Here is a 23,778-nt window from a genome sequence, read left to right as displayed (position 1 = left end):
CATGCTCTACCGACTAAGCCAGCCAGGAACCTAGAAAAGGAAGACTCCAAGAGCACCTCTTACACCTCATATCTAGCCTATTTCTAACTCCTCGCTCTGTTTACATTTGGTTGGGCATCCCAGATAACAGATCTCACATCTTCAGTTACATGTAATGGAGGACTCCAAGTCTACCGTATTCTGCTAATTTGTGGCCCACAGTAAGCATTTGTTTTCCTGTGTAAGGCAGAAACAAATTCCTTCCTTGCTTTGGAAAAGATACTCCTGGACTGGAGATTTCCTTGGTCCTTACCAAGCCCTGGCAGCAGCTTCAAACACTTCAAAAGACTTATTATCTATACAATGCATTAACACCAGGATAAAGACTCTAGAGCCAGCTAACTCAAAATCCTGACAAACACATCAATAGCTGAATCAGTTATTTAATTTTGCTTTCCAAAAGGTGTCACCTCTAGGCCGCCTCTAAACTTGACAGGAAGTACACTGATCCCCCCTTATCTGCAGATGGTCTTCCTTCTGACATATCGTCAGGTCAGTAGTAGCCTAACACTACATTACAGTGCCTACGTCATTCGCCTCACTGCATCTCATCACACAGGCATTTTATCATCTCACATCGTCACACAAAGGGTGAGTACAATACAGTTAGATATTTTGAGAGAAAAGAGACCACATTCACATAATTTTTATTATAGTCTATTGTTAATAATTGTTCTATCATTTTTATTGTTAATCTCTTACTGTGCCTAATTCATAAAACTAAACTTTACCATAGGTATGTATATATAAGAAAAAACACAGTACATATAGCATTTGGTACTATCTGCACCTTCAGGCATTCACTGGGGCTCTTGGAACACATCCCCCACAGGTTAAGGAGGGCTAGTATAATCGATTTTTAAGGAAGATTTGAAAATAACCACAGCATATTTAGGGAATTGAGAGGAACATTAGTGAAAGGAAAGGGATTATGATCTGTGGAGGACAAGCCGATACTCTACCACCTAGTAACTAATCCTCCCACACCTGAGCCTTTTTCAGTGTCAGGGAAAGTCAATACTTTCATTATCTGCAGAGTTAACGATCAGTTAAAACTCACTACATGTACTACCAAATGCTTACACATAGAAAAGAGTTAAAAAGGAATAACTCCTTCTCACAAAAATGATAAAGCAAATACTATGCTATTACTACAGTCTAACTGCTGACCCTTTTGATTTTTGATAAACACACTGGGGCGGGGGGGGGGGGGTGACTGGCACAGAGACCATGACGTTACAAACCAAGAGGTCCTTTTACAAAAATGCATATTCTCTGGGGGGGTGCCTGGGTGGCTCAGTAGGTTAAAGACCTGACTCTTGATTTTGGATCAGGTCATGATCTCGGGGTCGTGAGGTCGGGCCTCCCAACAGGCTCTGTACTTAGTGCAGAGTCTGCTTATCCCTCTCCCTCTGCTCCTCCCCACGTGTGTGAACACACCCACATGTGTTCCCTCTCTCTCAAATAAATAAAATCATTTTTATAACAAAAATAAAATAAAATAAAAGTAAAATGCACATTCTCTGTACCGTGACATAAAGAGGCTCTGAAATCTTGGATCAGGCTGTTCTATGAAGCTTGGGAGAATGAATGGAAGTGATGACTGAGAACCAGTACTTGGAAAGCTCAAACATCATATGAAACCAAAGCCATTACTTAAGGATATAGCCTCCTGGGGTACTAGTAAACAAAGAATACTGAGTAGCAGTAAAGGTCCACTCAGTTTAGTATTTAGCATACTCTAAGTTCAAAACATGGCCTAGGAAAAAAACTTGCTGGAAGAAATGTGAAGATGGAGTAAAAGACAGGCAATAGGGCCAGTTAAAAAGACAGAGGAAACACCAGACTTGAGAACCATTCAGAAGGTAAAATAAACAGCTAATGGAGTACTGATCTTCAAGTCTCAATGAAAGAGTAAAAGACACAGGAGGCTTCTCTTCCAGGTTTCCCTAACCAGTGCTTTGGGTGCTGCTGTCACCTACTCCTCAGACACCAGCCCAGGCTAGAGACCAGATGTCATGCATATCCCAGCTTTTACTATCAGCAACGATGAAGAAGCAGTAGGTATATCACAAAGCGGTGTCAGAGAGACCCAGGTTAAAGGCACCAGTTAATTGGAACAAATTATTGACCTTCTCCTCATCTGGGAAAATGACACCTACACATCAGGTACAGTAAGGGCTCACACAGCATATGACCTAGCAACATAATAAGTACTTAATAACCTAACACAACGCAAACAAATCCTACATAGATGTGAAACTTACAGTGTCTCTCATGAAAACACTATTGTCTTATTGCAGCCCATTTGAAAACCCCAGTATGTGAGACTGCCCAGTATACAGCAGTATGTTGGTTCTCATATAGACAACCCGTGTTCCACTTAGGGAGAGCCTGTTTTTCTTTCTGATATGTGTGTAATATCTCCCACGGTAATATGTGCTATCTGGTTTCTAAACAAATAAAACTGCTTTTGGAAAGCTCATCTCTTCAGACAGTAGCTGGGATACTGTACAGTTTTACCCAAAAGTTAAGTAAAAAATTGGCCCCAAGCCCAGAAAATAGGCATTCCATCCAGACAAAACTGGATAAACCAAGTCGACAAACAATGAGTGAATAAAACAGCAGGGGAGAGAAGAACACGCAGACAGTGAGAATAACCCACACCAAAAGGCCCAGTCACAGAGGAAGGGAACCAAATAGGGCTCTGGGATGTATTGTTCAGATCCAGGTGAGGCAAAAGTGACGAAGTGTAAGACACCAAAGTTACTAACTGAAAAATAGCCAGGACAGAGATTTTCTCCCTTTAAGCTAGAAATAAAATTTATGTAAGCAGTAAGAACCAAATGTTCTACCCACATGAAGATTCAAGATTCCTTATGAGAAGCTAGATCGCTTGAGAGACGTAACCTGGGAAAGGAAGAATATCAGCAGATACAAAATTTAAACATATTAAATGTGAAAGAGTAACAGTTTCCGCTTCAATATGCTATTTTATTGATGCTGTTACTGTTTCACAGATTTGAATTCTCAGAAGTAATGCAATGATTTTATACCTCACAAAGGCATTCTTTGCTACTTTCACTTACGGAATAATAGTATGAGAAGTGAGGCTTCAAGGGAGAAAAACTAGCCAAAATGCCCTTGACATGGAATTGTTCTTTAAGATGCTGCCACAGCATATGGTTTTGATTTTGATTTAATTTTAATTTTAAAAAAATCAAGTCTTCCTCTAAGCATCTAAAATGTTTTTAGGGGCACCTGGGTGGCACAGCGGTTGAGCGTCTGCCTTCGGCTCAGGGCGTGATCCCAGCGTTATGGGATCGAGCCCCACATCAGGCTCCTCCGCTGTGAGCCTGCTTCTTCCTCTCCCACTCCCCCTGCTTGTGTTCCCTCTCTCGCTGGCTGTCTCTATCTCTGTCAAATAAATAAATAAAATCTTTAAAAAAAATAAAAATAAAAAATAAAATGTTTTTAAAAACACTGAATCTGAAATATCCACTCCAGTGTCAATAGATGAAAAACAAGTCTAGCAGGGGCCGTCTGACAGATGAGATCAGGTCACAGGTCTCTCTGATGGAGGAATTTGGGCTAAGAGCACTGGCTGGGTCAACTCGGTAAATTCCAACTTGCCCTAACCAGAGCTTGCAAGACAGACCTGGTAAGGTTCATGAACAAATAAATCTACCAATATATGAAACAGGTGGCTCTGTCGAAGAGGCTTCTAACCTTTAGAGGAAGAGTCTCTCTGAGAACATAGCAAATTTTAGGGGAAGAGTTTCAAGACCATTTTTACAATATAATTTTGTATAAAAAGCACAAAAAAGCTTATTAATATTTAAATCCCCCATTTAAAAAATAACACTCATGCAAGTACTTACATATGCACAGGAAACACACATACACACACGAAGGAAATGAACCAAAAGGTTAACCATTTTTATTTTTGGATGGTAGTTTTACCAAAAAAGTCGTCTTCTTTATTCTTTTGTTTTATAATAGATACGACTTTATAACTGTCACATCAGCATTTAGTCTTTAAACATGTATCTTCTCTCTGTAAAGTCAAACAATCAGTGAACAAATCCTCCTTGGCCTCATCCCCATCCTTAGTAGTATCTTATTTTTCAGGCTGTGACTGCCCCTATTCATATCCACATCCAGTGACCACACTCTCACACTGCCAACAAAAATTCACTGGTACCTACTACCGAGGCCTCATCTTAGATAGCACTCCCATGAAAGCCTAAAGCAAAAGATCATCAATAAAGTCACCCTCGAAAAGTCTTTTCAATTGCCCACATAAATACACTATAAATAGTTTCATGTGTGTATCCCTATAGATATATACACTAAAAATAATTCCAAAAGGTTATAGTATTCAGAAATTAAACTCTCATGTGTTTTGCTGCTTGGACCGGTCCAGTAATTTTATGAAGATTCCAGCTTGCAGGCTTTCCCTATTCATCCTCTTCCTTATCACTTCCAACAAATCTTTTTACATCAACAATTCTCTATGGCTCACCATTATTATTATTCTCCTTCTTCTTCTTCTTCCCCTTCCTTCTCCTTCTCTTCCTTCTTTTTTGGTAGAATAGTTACCAACTCATCACCACACCATCTAAACAGATTTCTCTTCTGCCAATGGTCAAGAATTCTTTAACTGTATAGATTTTGTCATATTAACTCTAACAACACTGCCTGCATATACTGCCTGTGGGTACTCATTCACTGAGTAAAACGGTGAGTAGAAATTACCTCACTATTTAAGTCATTATTTCTTGTCTTTTTTTGCCTTTTGCAAAGAATAGTTCAATTTAAGGTAAAATGTTAGATGTAATTCCATTACATAATTAGAGTAACTTTTTATTGGGAGCGCAAAAAAGGAATCAGTGTTGGTGGGCTTACTGCCAATCTAGTTAAGGACAGAGTTAAGATTATATTTATTAAGTGCCTAATGAATGATAGAGACCCCAAATGCACCAGAGTTCAGAGAAGGAAGCAATAGCATCTGAGGTTTAAATGCTGTTGGAAGGCTTTCTGGAGGAGGCAGACCTTGAAACAACTTTGAAGCACAGCAGAATTAGACAAGTGAGGAAGGAAGGAAAGGACATTCTCTGCACAGGAATCATAGCTTGGATCTGAGGAATGCTGAAAAGGCAGAAAGTGTCAGGTTTTCTGGAAAGGTAGATAAAACAATTCATCACTGAATACTGACTAAACATCTACTATTGACTAATACTGGCAGACACTGAAGACACACAGAGAGAATCCTGGTCACAGAGCGATGACTAGAGCCCTCCAGGGATCGTCCCATTACTCCAGGGATCATCCCATTAACTGACACAGATATGTAAGCATACACTGTGAGCAACCTGGAAAGTACAACATATGACTAAGGTTCAACTGATGACTGGATTAACAAAATGTAGCATATCCAAAGAATGGAATACTACTCAGCAATAAAAGGGAATAAAAGGGAATGACACATGCTATAACATGGATGAACTTTGAAAACATGCTAAGTGAAACAAGTCAGTCACAGAAGGCCACATACTGTCTGATGCCATTTATCTGATATGCCCAGAATAGGCAAATCCATAGAAATAGAAAGTAGATTAGTGGTTACCAGGAGATAGGGGAAGGGAGAATAGGGAGTGATAACTTAATAAATATGGGTTGCTTTTTGTAGCAATGAAATGCCCTGGAATTAGATAGTGGCAATGGTTGTATAATCTTGTAATGTACTAAAAGCCACTGAATTTAAGACTTTAAAATGATGAAATTTATGATATGTGAATTATATTTCAGAAGAATGAAGGAAGGGGGGGTGCCTGTATGGCTCAGTCAGTTAAGCATCTGCCTTTAGCTCGGGTCATGATCCCAGAACCCTGGGACTGAGTCCCGCATCAGGCTCCCTGCTCAGCGGGGAGTCTGCTTCTCCCTCTGCCTGCCCTCCCCCTGCTTGTGCATTTTCTCTCTCTCTCTCTCTGATAAATAAATAAATCAGTCGGTCTTAAAAAAAAAAAAAGGACAGAGCTTTAAGAAGAGGATGAAGTCATTCATGGAGAGGGAATGACACATGCACAAGCTCAGTTCCATGGGACGATAGGTTGGGGGAGTAAATGGGGAGATTGCAAGAGATGAGAAGTGGACAGGCCCGATCCTGATCCAACAGTGTCCTAAAGACCTTGCTAAGGAGTCTGAACTTTGTCCTATACAAGGATTGGCAAATATGTGGCACTTGGCAACACATTCCTGTCTCTATCTCTGGCAGACATAACCATTATACTATCGAGCCCTTCTCTACTGAGCTCAGAAGTGGACTATCTCCATGCAATCCTCCCCATAGTTTATATGCCCCTAAAGAGAACCACTAAACGGTAAGTGGCATTATCTAAATTCCCAAAAAGAATGCTCTGGGGCGCCTGGGTGGCTCAGTCAGTTAAGCGTCTGACTCTTGATTTCAGCTCAGTTCATGATCTCAGGGCTGTGAGATCAAGCCCCGAGTCAGGCTCCATGCCCAGCCTCTCTCTCTTAAGATTCTTTCTCTCTCTGTCCTTATCCCCCCACCCCTGCTTGCACACATGCACTCTCTCTCCCTAAAAAAATAAGTAAAAAAGAAAAAGAACACTCTCGTGGCTTTGGAAGGCAAGGAGATTAGGTAGGAAACTGCTGTAACACTGGACAAAAGGTGGTGAGACCCTGAACCACAATAGGGGAAATGAAAAAGGAGAAAGTAGAAACATTAGAGACTGAGGAGACAAACTCAGTAAGGCTTCAGTAGCCAACCGGAGCCCCATGAGGGCAGCCTTCCTCACCACCATCTCCCCAGCATCCAACACAGTCCTTGGTACATAGGAAAGGCTCCATAAATATTAACAAAATTGTTAAATGTTTTATTGACATTCTCTCATTATATCTTCACAATACCATGAGGAAAGTAATGTTATCCCAATTCCACGAAGAAGAAATCTAAGGTTTTAGAGAGGTTAAGTGACCTGTCCCAATTATACCCAGCTAGAAAGTAGTAGAATTGGATTTCAACTTAAGACTTCTAACTCTAAGCTCTTATCCATGGCCCCGGTTTCCAAGCTTGAACAATGGTGTACATAATAGTATCATTAAATAGTAAAATGCCAGAAACAGCTGGAAAATGAATTGGGGTCAGAGATACAGATTTAGGTGTTCCTGCCATACTCAGGTAGCTGAAGCCCCAAATATGCAAGAGACTCAGAAAGTGTGTGTAGAGGGGGAAGGGTAGCCAAGAACAGGCCAAACCACGACAGAGTGGAGAACAGTTAAGTAATCTGCAGAGAAAGTCAGAGAGGCAGAGGAAGAACCAGCCAGGCGAGTACACTATTAAGGAAAGACATCAGCAAGATGGGCATAATCAAGAGTCAAATGCTACATAAATTTCACATATGGAGGGGTCACTGAAACCACAAAGACATTTACAGAAGGAATTCTAAAAGGAGTTGAAGGCTGCCTAGTGCTTCCTAAACCTGGTGTTTTTCAGGGCATCAGAATCTGAAGAGCTTATTAAAAATACATAGCTCCCCAGTTCCCACCAATAGTGATCTTACATAAGTGACTCAGTCTGGTTAAGCCTCTGTTTTCTCATCTCTAAACTGCAAATAATAGCATTGATCTCATAGGGTTATTCTGACGACTTTACACACTTTAAAGAAGCCCCACAGGTGATTATGACACTATCTGAAAACTGGCTTTTAGAAATACCAGCTACAGGAACCACAGACGGATTTTTAAGTGGAGATAGATGGGTGAAAGGCAATATTTTCAGAACTGCAAAAATGAGAGAATGGAGGAAGGAAAATTAGCTGTCACAATCCAGGACTAGACCTGAAGGGCTTGGGTTAAGGGAAAGGCAAAGAAACCAGAAAGAATAGCAGGGGTAAAGCACTACCAAGGAAAACTCAACAGAATTTTCTGCATGGGAAAGAAAGAGAGGAATTAAATAGGACTCTGAGGCTTAAAGTCTGGATGACTGCAAGAGCAACAGCATCCCTTCATCAAAATCAGGAACAACAGAAGGACAGTTAGTTTGGGAAAGAAAAAAATAAAAAAAACTCATGCAAGGTATTTGATAAGGGATGAGTGGAAAATAAACATCAAAGAGCCAACTGGCAATAAATGTGTTTTGGACAGGAAAGCAGTAAATCAATTAAGAATATGGGCTCTGAAAATAAATAAATAAATAAATAAATAAATAAATAAATAAATAAATAAATAAAATATAACAAAAGAATATGGGCTCTGAGATGAGATGGCCTGGGTCAGAGTCCCAGCATCGCTACCTTCTATCTAAAGGACACTGAAGAAGTTTCTTAATTTTTCTAAGCCTAGGTTTCATTTATAAAATGAGAATAATTAAGTGCATATCTCATGTAAGATTTTTTAAATTAAGTGAAAAAATAATTAGTGCATTCCCTAGCACACAGTAAGTTAGCTTTCAATAATTATTGATTACCTTTAGCTACTCCATAATGACAACAGTGTTACCGGAGATGCTTTGGAGAAGCTAAGTCATATTATCCAAGAGTCAGAAAAAATCTCCCAACTCTGAGACAGGACAGGGAAGTAGAGGATTCTCTGAATTTTGGAATTGAGGAATTAGTACCTAAATTAGTACCATTTGTACCATTTCACAAGCTAGGCCTTCTTCATTCTTGACTGTAATTATCACATCCTCTGAACACCCAAGTTTAAAAACATTTCTGTAAATGTTCTTACCTTGAAGCAAAGTCCACTTTAGTTCACTTATTCAATCAGTATTTATTGCAAAACTATCAGCACAACGAACTGTGTTAAACACTGTATGATGCAAAATTACACACAATGTAAATGTGTACCTGTACTAAAGGGGATTACAAACTAGAAGGTAAAAACAAAACAAAAAAATCTTACGCAAATACATGAAACCAGGCATCCTGTGAAATGTCACTGATACACTGCCAGTCATGAGAGTCAGAAGAGGGAAGACTCACTTCCCAAAGTGGATGAAGCTGTCACCTGAATTAAACCTACAAGGATGGTCATAATTTCAATGGCCAGAACACAGGTTAGGGGAAACAACATGAATACGACCAGAAGACACAATGTGAATACAGATGCAAAGCTGAAAGGAGCTAACAATGTGTTCCAGGAAGAACCAGGAATCAAGATCATCTGAAGATCTAGCTATGAGGTAACCAGCCCTATGGTGAGTACAAATGAGAGAGAAGAGCCACAGGGTAAAGCCTGGATTTCCCAGGAGAGACCAGGTGGGGGAAGCCAGAAACTTGTTTGCGGAAAATGGTGGCTATGGTTCCATCTATGCTGAGGACATTTCTAAACCCACCTTCTCACAGCTGACAGGCCTTTAAAACTGGCTAGGACTTCAGACTCTAATTCAGCCCTTCCATCCTTCTGACCTAGACCAAGAGAGGTGACTGAATTGCCCAAGCCATGAAGTTAGTGGCTGAGATGGAGTTGCAGCCCTGGTTTGCAGACTCAATCCAGTGCACTTTACACTCGTCCCCCTGGTCAGACAGAAATGTCCAAAAGTCAGGATGAAATGTAGGTTTGTTGCTTTGTAAAGACCTCACATTTATAGAACTGAGTAACGTGGACTGCCTGAAGCGGTGGGAATGAAAGAGCTAGGTCTCTGAGGGATGGGCTAAGAGGGAATAGAAGAGGAAAACAACAAACCTGGGTTACATCCATATCCAGGGAGACAAAAGGAAGGGCTTTTACAAAGGCACATCTGAGAGTTAGGCAGCTAATCAAGACGGTAGAATCCTAGAAGCCAAGGTCAGTGCTTCCTCTTCAGCTAAAACATACATGCTCAAAAAAATAATCTGCTGAATGAATGAATGAATGAATGGAGACAGAGTGAGACAAAAAATGTTTGTGCCCCATGTAAGTAAAGCACTGTGCGAAGCACTTTATGTGGAAGTATATGAGATAATCTCACAACAATCCTATGAGACAGAATTATCATGATTATCCTCACTACCATTCAAGAAGAGAAAACAAGCTTATAAACTGCCCAAGTTAAACAGCAGGTATCAGAAAAAAAAAAAAAAAGGAAGGAACAAAAGAAAAGAAAAGAAAAGAAAAGAAAAGAAATCAAGTCCTGGGGCACCTGGGTGGATCAGTCAATTAAGTGTCTGCCTTTGGCTCAGGTCATGATCCGGGAGCCCTGCAATTGAGCCACCACATCCGGCTCAGCAGGGACTCTGCTTCTCCCACTCCCTCTGCCCCTCCCCCTGCTTGTGCTTTCTCTCTCTCTCTCTCTCATAAATAAAATCTTTAAAAAAAAAAATAAAATATATTGTTAATTTTTATTAGGGTAGAAAATAGCAAGGTAATGATGTTTAAAAAATAGAATGTTCTTGGGGTGCCTGGGTGGCTCAGTCGATTAAGCGTCTGCCTTTGGCTCAGGTCATGATCTCAGGGTCCTGGGATGGAGCCTCATATTGGGCTCCCTGATCAGCAGGGAGTCTGCTTCTCCCTCTCACTCTGCCTCTCCCCCTGCTATGCGCAGACATGCTCTATCAAATAAATAAATAAAATCTTTTAAAAAAATGTTCTTATAAGAGATATACACTCAGTGACAGTGTTTGAGATTTAGCTTTGAAATATGCCAACAACAACCAAAAAGTGGGAGGACAACTGAAAGAAAAAATTGGGGAAATGGTGATAATTGTCGAAATTGGGTGAGTACCTGGGGTTCATATACTATACAACCAGTTGTTGTATATGTTTGAAATTTTCCATAATAAAAAGTCCACTCATGCATGGCTTCCCTCCCTGCAAAGATGGTGGAGAGTGGGGAGGTGGTCAAAACAAGGGAGAACAAAAACACAAGAAAAAGAATTGTTGTCCTGGAAATAAGGAATTCACCTCAGAGATAGTGTCCAGGAGAAATGTAAGACCAGAAGCCAGACCACAAAGCATTAAGAGACATAGATAAAACAGGTGGTAAGGAAATGGCAGTAAAATTGCATTTTAAATAAGAAACAGGGATAGGAAGGAGAGGGCTAGGGTGGCATGAGAGGCCCAGAGCTAAGTAAAGTTACTATGGTTCTACCTTACATGTAGATAAAAATCAAAAGGGGAGAGGAGGTTAGGAAGATGGTAGAAAGGAGACACTGATTAATCAACTAATTAATTAATAAATTAATATATATGAAATAAACACATGAAAAGATGCTCATCTTCCTCAATAAGAAAATGTTATCTAGGCTTCAAAAAATTAGTTCAAAATTAAGCTTCAAATTGGCAAAGATTAAAAATATTTGATAATGGTCAGTGTTAAAGGAGAACTATAAATACAATCTCTTCAGCTATTTGGTATTATCTAGAAAAATTTTAAAAATTCTAAAACTTTTGACATATCCTTTGACATAGAAAATCCACTTGCAGGATTTTATCTTAAGAAGTGTACAAAGTATAGAAAGATGTATACAATGTATACAAAAAAGTATATAAAGATACATATATGCAAGGATGCTTATAGCTGCAAAGACAGAAACAAACGTCTATCACCAGGGGACTAGAAAAATTGATACAAATATATAATATAATACTATGTAACTATTAAAATATATGACAGATATGTGTATTAAACATGGGAAAATGCCCAAGACAAAAGCATTAAATGAAAAAGAAGTTCTAGAAGAGTAGGTATACTGTAATCCCACTTCTGTAAAAAGGAATTACTTTATCTCTCTCTCACACATACACATGCACCCATACACGCATTAGCATATCCAGTAGAAAAAAAAATGTGGATAAATATAGACCGAATTCTTTTTTTTTTTTGATTGATTGATTTATTTGGAAGAGAGTGCACGTGCATGCCGGTGCAAGGAACAGGCAGAGGGAGAGGAAGAGGAAGTGGAAGTCTCAAGCAGACTCCGCGCTCCACACAGGGCTCTATCTTACCACCCCGAGATCACGACCCCAGCCTAAATAGACTGAATTCTTAATGGATTAACACGGAGACATGGGATTATGGGTTCCTTTCCTTATTTAAAAATGCCTGAATTTTACTGTGCTCATATATTACTAGTATAATCAGGGGGAAAAAAGTTAAAAAGTCAAGGACTTTCCAAAAGCAAGAGATTCTAAACCATGAAAGTGTCATGACAGAGGGGCGCCTGGGTGGCACAGTCAGTCAAGCCTCTGACTCTTGGTTTCATTCAGCTCAGGTCGTGATCTCAGGGTCGTGGGATCCAGCCCTGTGTCAGACTCCACACTCAGCACAGTCTGCCTGGGATTCTCTCTCCCACTCCCTCTGCCCCTCCTGTTCATGCTCTCTCTCTCTGCCTCTCTAAAATAAATAAATAAATCTGAAAGAAAGAAAGAAAGAAAGAAAGAGAAGAAAGTGTCATGATAGAAAGGTAAGGGGAAAATATAGGGAGCAGGAGCCTTAAAGTGAGGTCATGGTCAAGAATGGGGGACATAGAGGGCAGGTCTAGGGCCTATAGAAAAAATGAGCCTTGGGGCACCTAGCCGGCTCAGCTGGTAGAGCTGTGACCCTTGATCTTGCGGTTGTGGGTTTGAGTCTCATGTTGGGTATAGAGATTACTTTAAAAAAATAATAATAATATTTTTTTAATTAAAAATGAAAAATGAGGCTTGGGAAACATGCAAAAGTTGCTGCAGGAAATGAGACCCTGAGAAGGCAGCACAGGAACACCATGAGGGACAGACAGAGTTCAACTCAAGCTGAGGCAGTGGGAATTGCTGTCAGCAAGACATCCCATTTTCCTGACTCCCCAGAAAGACTGAGCAGTCTAGGGTTAGCAAAAGAAGCCAGAGGAGAAATTTTAGGGATGGCAACTGGCAGAGCAGACAAAGGCAGGCAGGTAAAGGGTTCTCAAACCCAGGAAAGGCAGCACTGAAACTATGGGCCATGGCCAACTGGCATCCAAGCTAAAGAGGTGGGTGAAACAGTGGGGAAGAGAAAGGCAGAGAGATGGTATGGGGGTGACACTGGAACTAGAAAGCACAATGAAAGCAAAGAGCCTGAGCTCGAGTTAGAATCGCACCTAAAGAATTCTTTCCCAAACTTTTTTTTTTTTTTTTTTGGTCCATTTCTATACATCATCACATTAGGAGGAAGATCACTACTAGTGTCAAATATTGTAAAAACATCACCTAGTTCTGGGTTTTTCTCTTGAGGACTACTAAGTGATCTATGTGGAGGCTGGGGCTCCCTCTAGGTTCCTCCCCCATCCAGTCCTTTAGAGTTTCTGGGCTACTTTTAACAGAGCAGATGCTCTACTCCCTGTGTGGCACTACCTTCTTTGTGTGTACCTTTTATAGGCCAGAAGCCTGGAATAAGGAGTAACTATCCCCGCAAACCGAAGCCCTAACAATATCCTATGAGGACATAAAAGGGGTCCTAAACTTAGGATCAGAAAACCTGGCATCAAGTCCAGCTTTTCTTCTTATTGGCTTTGTGCACTTGAAAGCAAGCCACTTCACCTTTGTGTGTGCTTCCTCATCTGTAAAATGGAGCTACCTGCGTCACAAGGTTGTTGGGAGGGTCAAGTAAAGGAAATGCATATGGAAGTTTTATGAACTATAATATGATACATGTGCAAGGTATACTTATCACAAAGCAAACATCTTCATTTCTGCCTATGTACAACTTTCACGATGGTGTTATAAGACCATAAGTGGGCGCTAGTACTGCTAATGTGTCTGTGCTGGCTGAAATGATCCTTGTTTTTATTGCTTCTAACCTATATTATAACAATTTCCTTCTCAAAATCTCAACACTGCTCACAAAATATCTTCAACTTCACAGTTGCTTGCCATATTTAATGTCTTGTACTTTGTTTCAGTTTTCCTTTCTCATATCAATTTTTATCTTTAACCTAACTACAGTTACTTTTCATGCTGTCCTTTTCTGCAAGCTGCTATGTTTGTCACCTACATGAAAGAAGAACTGCATTATGTAGGTTTTAATAAGGTTCCTCACACCTGGCCTTCAGTGGGATTCCTATGTGGTCCGATCAACCATGACAATTAAACCAAAGTAATTTAGATAGTACACTCTCATTATTTTACCGCAAAGAACCAAGAGGGTGACTTAATGAATCAGCACAATTCCATAATTTCTGGGTTAGTAACAGAACATAGCCTCCTAACAAAGAATTAATTCATCAGTTTCAGTGTTAGTACAATATTAGGCTGAGCAAAGAACTAGTACAGATAATTTCATAGTCACTGAGTTCAAATTCCTGAATAAAGTTTGGGCAAATAACCTTGTATCCTGAAAATGGTAATATTGAGCTCAACTCCCAAAAGTCCACCAGCCAGTAAAAGTCACGACATCCTGGTGTTAAATCCATTACCTACTCCCAGGCTGGCCACTAGTCGTCTGGAGACCTTGTGACCCAAACTGACTAGTCACTCTTCTTCATGCATGAGGACAAAGTGCTCAGAGCAGTAAACGGCCAAAGGAAGATCTAGATAATACCAATGAAAAACTTACATTTCTTCTAAACGAAACTTTTGCAAGACCCACAGAAAGCAAGCAATAGCCCCCCAGCCTGAAACCATAAACATATGGAATTAAGCAACACATTTTCAAGCACAATACTGCTTTTAGCAACCTGGAAGTACAAAGGCAGAAGCACTGTTTCAGCCAGGATTTTATGCAGCCATAAAATCAGAACTCTTATCACACCACCAACTCCACAAGGAATGATTTCCTGTCGTTTCATATCAGAGGTCATTCACTTGTTCATTCAACAAACATTTACTGAGTAGCTACTCTGTGCCAGAGCTGGTATTAGGATATAAGGATAAACAAGACAAGGCTCTATTCTCAAGTAGGTCACAACGTAGCATGGAAAACACAAAAATATACCAAAAGTTAAGAGTACAGTGTAATTATGAAAGAAGCTTGGACAAATTGCAATGGCCACACAAAAGAGAGGCATTCAGCTTAATCCAGAAAGAATCAAAGAATCTTTTAAGAGATGGTGGTGCCTTAATTCCTGGTAAACACAAGCCAGAAAACCACTAGAATGGGGAGGAAAATTAGCAGGAGGACTAGCCTGAGCATGCTGGGACCCTCAAGGAGTTCACTATAGCTAGAGCCTCAAGGGCCAGAGGAATTGTGGCAGAGGAGGGACTAGAAAGGCAGATACAGAAGAGGCTGGGTCATAAAGGTCCTTGTGAGATGTTGAAATAGAGACATACCAGGATCTAGATGTTCACTGTATTTTAAGGTCAAAGGAATATTATTTATTTTTAACTGGAGTTAAAGACCAGCTGGAATGGAGGAGAGATTTCGCTAAGACTAGAAGAGATTTAGGGCCAGTTATTTCTAATCACTTCTATCTGGCTCATACTTATTTTTCTCTTGACTTTTTTTCTTCTCAGGGAAAAAATAAAACTGAACAATTCTGTAACAAAGGCTGTGAACCTTCTGTTCATCAAAAACATTTCTGAACAGAGTGCTATATTCTATCAAAATAGCCCAAATTAGAGAAAAATGACAAATCTCTCCAGCATCTGGAGTTTTCCTAGCAAAAAGACAAAACCAGGTCTCTGACAAGACGAAAGCTAGAGAAACATCCTGATCATGGCCTACAGAGAACATCATGCTGCCTGGCATACTCTAGCACTCTGTCAATGGGAATGCTTACAGTTCTCAAAACAAGGACATGCCAAACAGTTACCTCCTGCCTTCTCCGTAGAAACTGCCAGGAAAAAACCTACCAGTGCCAGAAATGACCTTGGACTTTATAGTGTGGATTCCTGCCCACCAGTACTAGATAAAGACTACCTCGACAATTCTCTCACCTGTCCAGAGTGCACACAGGTATAGACAGCAGGCTGCCGTCCTCACCAAAGAAACTGAGCCCCTCATCCATACACAGCACTCAGCCATACTCCTACTACTAATACTACTGAGAGTAATGCCCCCATTACTACTTCAAACTACGCTAACATCTACTAACAGCAACACACTACTGCTAGCAGCAAGCACTGACCACCCACAAAGCTCTATGCCTCATCTCCAGTCCTCAATACAATCTGCAGAGATGGTAATATTAACCCCATTTTACAGATGAAAGAAATAAATGAAATAAAAAACAAGGCTCAGAGAGGTTAACGGCTTGCCCAGGTCAAAAAGCAAGCAAGAGGTAAAGGTGGGGTGACTCTAAAGACATGCCCTTCCTATTGTATTAGGCACCTCAGAATTTTCCTAAAGAAAGCAAAAACTCTAAGCCTTCTTTCCAAGAGTTTCTGAAGTAGATTCATTTGACTAAGAGGTAGTCAAAAACATTTCTTTCAGCAATCACTTTGTTTTCAAAACAATGTATGTAAACTAGTTTTTATTTTCCTTTGAAAGGTATTTCAAGAATTTATTACGTGAGTGCCTTGATTTTAAATTTCTTCATTTATTTTTGGCCAAAATATAAACACAGATAGAGAAGACAGCAAAGGACGGAATTTCATTCTACTAGATCAGAATGGAGATGAACAATTTTAAAAAATTCAAATATAATTTACATTATATTTTATGCAGTGAATATCAAGAAGCAAGTAATTTCAAATACACTGAGTCTTACCTCAATCTTATTCCTCCTGTTCTAGGGGACAGCACTCCAAGTGATCAGCAGACACTCCCAGCCTACATACAGTGAACCAGACAAAGGGGGTAAGCAACGCCTTCATGCTCCCAAACCACAGTGGAAAGGAAAGTGTGACGGCTTCCTGGGGAACCCAAGCACATATACAGTATTTATAAATCACTGTTCATCCAGACACACACAGAAACAATATGTTACGTGCAGTTCGTCTACAGAAATACTTCAAGTTAACAGGTGTATTTAAATGAAATAATGCAAAAACAATCCCATACTAATGTGACCACATTATAGCTAACCTTTTTCATGAAAATATATGAAGATAATCAATTGCCACTAGTCAAAATTAGCACTGTATAAAAACTTCATTCAACAGCTTTACTGATTAAAAGCCTGATATACCTGAATCATTTCTTCCTTCACAGACCTATAGCGACCTCTGAATTAAGAACTATTAAAATGTCATAAATATCGCCACTGTGGAAATGCCCAACACAGTATCTGGCATAATTCAACAGATATCAGTTTTTGGAAGAATTAATTATTTAAAATAGAAACATTTAAAAGAAAGAGACAGAAAGAATTGAAGGGAAATACATGATTTTTTTAAGATTAAGGGGAAAAAACCAATCCCCAGAACTATTAGTACAACTACAGATAGTTAGAATTACCTCACATTTCACCTGAAAATTTATAGTACACTCCAGTACCTCTTAAAACTCTAAATAAACTCAGAAGGTACAATGATTCTGATGCTGGGTTTTTTTTTTTCCATCTAGGGTTTGATACCTCATCCACAGACAATACACCAACTTTTGTCTGAATGCTACACAGAGCTCTGGTGCACAGCTGCAGGCCTCAGAGTTGGAGTCTGCACACTGCCTTTGAATAATACAGAGGAAAGACAGTGTACAGACCAAACTCACTGAAGGTGGATAAAACTTCTAGCGAAGATAATGTCCTGTGAGAGCTCAAGTGGCAGTCCCTAAGATTTAACAGATTCAACATAATGACTTCATGGCAGTAGGAGAAAATGAAGTTTGATGGATTTGGGGATACGAAGAACAATTAACATAAACTGTTAACAGGTCTTCACATCCCCCTCTAGAGTTGCACACATTCAACAATGACACACAAATTAATGAAAACAGGCTCCTAAATTAATGTAGATTTATAAGAATTGGACTAAAACCCCCTAGAATTTACATATTAAGTTTGGCTAGCATTACAAACAATAGCCACAGTGCTGAAAAGAAAGTATGAGTCACAACTCAAAAACAGGAGGAAAAAAAATGAACAGAAGCAAGCTTTGGATTCAAACACGACACATTCTTTTCTTAAAATATTGTCAATGACAGCTACCATTCTGACTAGGAGTGAGAAGGAATGATTTCACACTATCTTCTACTCAGGAACAAACTCCTTTAGCCCCTCAAACCCCTTTCCAGCCCCATCCACCTTGGTGCCCAGGCGCTAATAGAGTCAGCCACATCCACTAGCAAGCACAGGAATTCTAACAGATCTGAGTCACCCACTCCCCCGCAGGAAGAGGTCATTCTCCATCGGGAAGCCCACTCTGCGAAGTTCTCTTGTTCATCTCCCAGGCTGCCACCACCATGGCCCACATAAAGCAGCCTACCAAACTCGGCAGCCTACCAACAACACTCCTCTATACTCCCCAAATCACAACTCCGGCCTCACCCTAACGCCAAGGTAGCCAACACTTCTCACCGTGGCACTCTTGTGACACTCAGTTCCCTGCCCAAGAACCCCTCAACGCCAGGATGCATCTGGGCCCCGGAGAATCCAGCTCTTTGCTCAACTCCCCTGTGCCCAGCTGAGCTCCTGCCTTTGCAGGAACTAATCACTGGTCACCCCAGAGAAGCTAAACTCTAAGTGCGTCTTCTCCCCAGCCAGACCCCAGTCCGCCAAGTTCACAGACCTCGGGAGGCAGGGGAGAGGAAGAAGACACATCCCGATGCGCCTTACGGACCCGGCACCCTGAGGCCCCTAGAATTCCAAACGCAAGCCCCCCCCCCCCCAACTATGGTCAGCCACCAGGGCGTCCGCATCAAGCGTCAAGAGCGCACACCACTGGAGTTAAGTCTCCGTGCCCCTATGACTCCCTTTCCTGGCTACCAAGATACAAAATATAAGCCACCGAGGCCCAGGGTCGAGGCCAAGACCCCCTCCAAGGCTCTGGCCACCGGAGTTTCCCAGTGGGGATCCAGCGCCCCAAGGCCCGGGCCGCTGGGACCGGCTTGCTGCCCCAGGCCGCTGAGCGCCTTGGGCCCGGGCCGCGTCCCCACTCGGCCCCCATTGTTGCGGGTCCCGGCGGCCCGAGCCGGGAGCCGGGGGCCGGCACCGGCACTCACCTCCGGCGCCGCGGCTCCGCGCCGCGCGGGGCCGGACAAGGCCAAGTGGCTGCGCGTCCCGCTGCTCCTGCCTCGGCGGCGTCTGCGGCGGCGGGGGCGGGGGTGGCGGCTGAGGCGGGAAGCGGCCGGCCAGGCCCGGGCGCCGCGGGCTGGCTCCGGCCGAGCGTCGGTCTTCTCCGGCGGCGGCGCTCGCAGGCTCGGCTCGCGGTCCGCGCCAGAATGCGTCCCCCTCCCGGCCCGCGCGCCCGGCCGCCCGGACGGGAACATGCGCTGCCGACAGTAAAGTTCCGCTGAGAGCCGCCTGGAGGCCGTTCTTCCCCAGCGCCGGGTGGACCATGGTTCGTCCCTGGATAGAGCCATCTAAGCTACAAGATGACCGTTGCAGGAGTGAATGCGGCACGAAAATCCCAGGCCTGAATCCACCTGGGAACGGTTCCAGGGTGGGTCCGACAGAATGGGTTTGCACCCCGCCAGCCACCAGAGAGGCACGCTCGCTACTAAGTGCTTCAATTGAACCTGGGTTCCTCCTCATTCCTCACGTAGGGGAGGCTTGTTAGCATTGAATGAGAAGATGCGAGTGCCTGGCACGGAGATGTGGAGTTCAACATTGGGGCCCGATCATTGGTGATGCTGTCAATGATGATTGCTGCTATTACTACCGTCTCATACAGAGGTTGTGCACATCCCTCAAGGACCCTTGAAGTTGATGCGCACCCTGTAACTCTCGGGTTCCCCCCTCCGCCCCCACCTCCTGTCCCGTTTCCTGTTGACTGAAGCTATCTTCAGAATTCCCTGAAAGAAAAGCAGGGACAAGAAAGGGCTTTCTTAATCACTGACACGGGGGGTGGGGGGTGGGACGGTAAGGATACACTCTTCCCTCGGTTGGGAATTGCTGCCATGTGGCCTCTAATGAGAAGAGTGTATTGTGTAAGCTCTCTGCACTACAGCCCCCGGTTTTCTTCTTTCTCTTCTTCCTCCTCTACCTCCTCCTCCCCCACCTCCGCCTCCTCAGCCCCAGGTTCTCCCCCTCCTCCCACTCCTCCTCCTGCACCTCCTCCATCCACCTTCTCAGCCCCAGGTTCTCCTCCTCCTCCTCTTCCTCCTCCAAGGAAGTGAACGTTGGCAAGATGATGAAAAAAATTCTAAAAACGGATCTTTTTTTTTTTTGAAGGTTTGTTTTGTTTTCTTCATAAAATCAAGAGGATAAAAAATCTTTTCTCTTCCCCACTTCCCTTTTCTTCTGGGCCTTCACACCTCTAGATATCAGACATAGTTATTTTTGGAACAAATTAGGTTATAAAAATACAAGTGTGTGTTCCAAACTATTGATGGGAATTTGAATCTGCGGAGGTGCTCCAAAAAGTATCATAGATTTCACATGTTCTCAAATGTACCATTCTCAGTTCTGTGGCTACTAAGACTCGGGAAATTTTGCCTTGATACCCTTCTCCCTTGTCTGAAGGGTCTTTCCAGAAAGGCTCTGATATCAGTCACTTGCACCTGAATGAAATTTTGTCACTGTGTCACACCCATATACACATGTATTTCTTTTTGAATAATCCCCTGGGAGTAAGGAAAAAGGCTCTGCCTTTCTAAATGCGTTTTAATAACCATCTGGAAACAGCAGGCTCATGGGTTAGAAAGCAGCTCACTCAAAGCCTCTGGAGGCTCTCTGCTTCCTCAAGTAAGAGGACTTCATCCTATACTCTTAAACGACAAAGGATCCCTCAAAAGTTCATTCACTTCTCTCAGCATCCTGAGGTCAGATCAACATTCTGACCTCTCCTTGCTCCAGGTCTTAAATTTTCCCAATTGGCCTCTTACTTTGGACTCCCTGTGTGACACATAAAGCAGATTTGGTCTCAAGGTGGGGCACCTGGGGGCTCAGTCGGTTAAGCGTCTGCCTTGGGCTCATGTCATGATCTCAGGGTCCTGGGATCAAGCCCCACACTGGGCTTCCTGCTCAGGAGGATGTCTGCCTCTCCCTCTCCATCCGACCCTCCCCCCGATGATGCTGTGTGTGTGTGTGTGTGTGTGTGTCTCACTTGCTCTTTCTCAAGTAAATAAATAAAATCTTAAAAAAAAAAAAAACTTGGTCTCAAGAGTTGAAACAGGTTTAGATAAAAACCCTAAAGATGACCAAAGGGAGAAGAAAGAGACCAATGAAGCTGGGCAGAGGCTTGAAAAAGGAATCTTATTGTTTACCCCCTAAAAGACCAAATGCACAACCATCAAAGACACCCACACTTACCTTCCACCTTTGTTACTGAGGTTGGAGCAACAAGGGCCAGGGCTTGCTCCCTTGCTGATGGAAGCCCTTTCTATTCCCTCTTCCCAAGATGCCATTGCCCTTCTGTGACATCACTGTTTCCTTGCCTTCCAGGAGCTTCCCTGACTACTTGGATATTCACCTGTAGGAAAATGGGTTCTATTAGAGGGAGTACCTAGAGTGAGTTACAAGCATACCTGCCTTTTGATGGCCCTACATTCAAGTGAGGTTTAAAAATCGAGGATCTTCCTGCTAGAATTAGACAAAATTCACCTGCGACTTGCTAATCAATCAGAAGCTAGAGCTAGGCCTTCTCCATCACTGTGAACTCACACCTGGAAAAAACACCCCATTCCTTTCCCCTGTTTCACCACATCCACCTTCCATAGAAGCCAGCTTAATCCTTCCTCCACCAGTCAAACTTCCATCCCATCCCCACTTCTGGATGTCAAAGATACCAGAAGCCATGATCACTCTGAACAAGGTTCCAAAATGGCAGATAATTGTATTTCTTTCTTCAATAGGCATCTTATTCTTGAGATGTTTTTTAAACTTTCTACTTACACACAACTTCCCTCATACTAGATTATAATCCCTAGGATACTTTTTATTTTTTCTATTTTTAAAGATTATATTTATTTATTTGAGATAGAGAGTGAGCGAGAGAGCAGGTGCAGGGGAGCAGGAGAGGGAGAAGCAGGAGCTCAATCCCAGGCCCCTGGGATCACGACCTGAGCCGAAGGCCACCCAGGTGCCCCATCTGGGAGGCTTTTTAAAGAAATCCACCCCAATGTCTAATGAAAACCTGGCAAAATTGTTATATCATAAAATTCCATGTTTGGCAATTCTTTATCGAGTACCAGGCACTGTGCTGGATGCTAGGGAATAGTAACAAGACACACCAAGCATAACTGTAAGTATTTTACAGGTATTAACTCATTTAATCCTTACATTGGGATTGTGAGGCATATCCAATTAGCATCCCTTCAAAGTCGGAAAAACTGAAGCTGAGATGTAAGAAGAAGGTTGGGGTTTGAGTACAGAACATCTAGGTCCAGAGTCAACTCTTATAACCACACACTAAAATGAATGAAGAACTATGCTTAAAATTGAGCTTGGAGGGTTCTCACCAGTAGAGTGTTAACTAATAAAATCCTGTTCCTTGTGGATGTTCATTCAGCAGACATTTATCGTCCCCAAACTATGTTTCAGATGCTGATCTAGGCCCTGAGGAGCACCATACTGAACAAGAGAAAACACGTCTCTGTCCTGAAGTAGTTTACCTTCTAAACAGGAGAGACAAGCATCACAAAACGACTTCAAATTCTAACGAGTGCTGAAAAGAACATAAAACAGAGACCTGTATAGGAGAGGCAGTCAGGAAAGGGGAGGAATTGGATAAGACCCTGATGAGGAAAGCTGAAACCTGAATGCCAAGGATGCCAGAGAGATGCTTGTGAAGGCCCAGGGAAGGAGAATTCTAGGCAGAAGGACCAGAACTCAGGGGCAGCATGGTGTGTAGTGAGAACCCCAGATGACTATCCTAGAGAGCAGAGAAGTGGCCTGTAACTCTGCTCCCAGATTGCATGGTGTCGAGGGATCACTTTGAGGGCTGGCCCTGGAAAGGGTGTGAAGGATGCTGTTGATCAACTGTCCTAGGGAGACAGCACAGATTACGGTACCTGATAAATGACAATGTACATTTGTTGTCATAGAAACAGTTGCTTTTAAAAAAGAATGATCCCATTCAGTTCCATCATTCTTTATCAGCTTCCTCAGAGAAGCCCTCCATGACTATCTACCCAGTCTACCTAGCTGCCCAGTCACCATTACACCACCCTATTTTCTCAGTCTTCAGAGAATTTAGGGCTATCTGATATTTTTTTTCATTGGTTTATCATCTCTCTCCCCTAATTAGACTGTGAAATGGAACAAGGAACTTTGTCTGTCTCACCAAGATCCCCAAGACCTAGAAGAGGTACAGAAAAGCTCAATAAATATGCTTAGCAAATATGAAGATGTGTTGGGCCCATCCTTGAAGCAGGCCTGAGAGGCACTGGAAATGAAAGCGGAGGGGCGGAGGGTCCCTTGGACCTTCTGGGTAGAGCTGACCTGAATTGTGATACCCTCTACAGAATGAGGTCATTTCTCCAAATCATGGGCCATGGGAAAATAAAGGGGGAGGAAAGAGCTCCCTTGCACCGGAGGGGGGGGAGGTGTAATGCAATGGAAGACTCGCCAAAAAAGAACTTTAAGGATAACGCCTTGGATAGCAGAACAGCATGGGGGAAATTGGAGATACAGAAAAATAAGAAAGAAGTCATCCTACCTCTTAACTATAAAGAACCAATGGATGGGTACCAGAGGGGAGGTGGGTGGGTGGATGGATGAAATAGGTGATGGGGATTAAAGAGTGTAGTCGTTGCAATGAGCACCAGGTGATTAAAACAGAAACTTAAAAAAAATAAAA

General features: G+C 42.2%; 1 protein-coding gene across 4 annotated transcripts in view; it reads right to left on the bottom strand.

Annotated features, from left to right (window-relative positions):
- RAD54L2 (RAD54 like 2) overlaps positions 1-19,222 on the bottom strand; it is a 118,813-nt gene extending 99,591 nt beyond the window's left edge. Inside the window, exons 1-2 of one of the 4 annotated variants that reach the window (XM_026500940.4) lie at positions 19,040-19,222; positions 16,647-16,791 (exon numbers count right to left, since the gene is read on the bottom strand). The gene's annotated coding sequence lies outside the window, so the exon portion shown is untranslated. Of the gene's footprint in view, positions 1-16,646; positions 18,657-19,039 lie in introns of those variants that run through there. The other 3 variants (XM_026500941.4, XM_044384883.3, XM_044384882.3) reach the window with 3 other exon arrangements.
- Between the last annotated feature and the right edge of the window lie 4,556 nt (positions 19,223-23,778).

Source organism: Ursus arctos, unplaced genomic scaffold (assembly GCF_023065955.2).
Source record: "Ursus arctos isolate Adak ecotype North America unplaced genomic scaffold, UrsArc2.0 scaffold_14, whole genome shotgun sequence".
In the NCBI taxonomy this organism is placed as follows: Eukaryota; Metazoa; Chordata; class Mammalia; order Carnivora; family Ursidae; genus Ursus; species Ursus arctos.
Note: the sequence above shows the minus strand (reverse complement) of the source record. Positions and strands in the feature narration are given on the sequence as shown.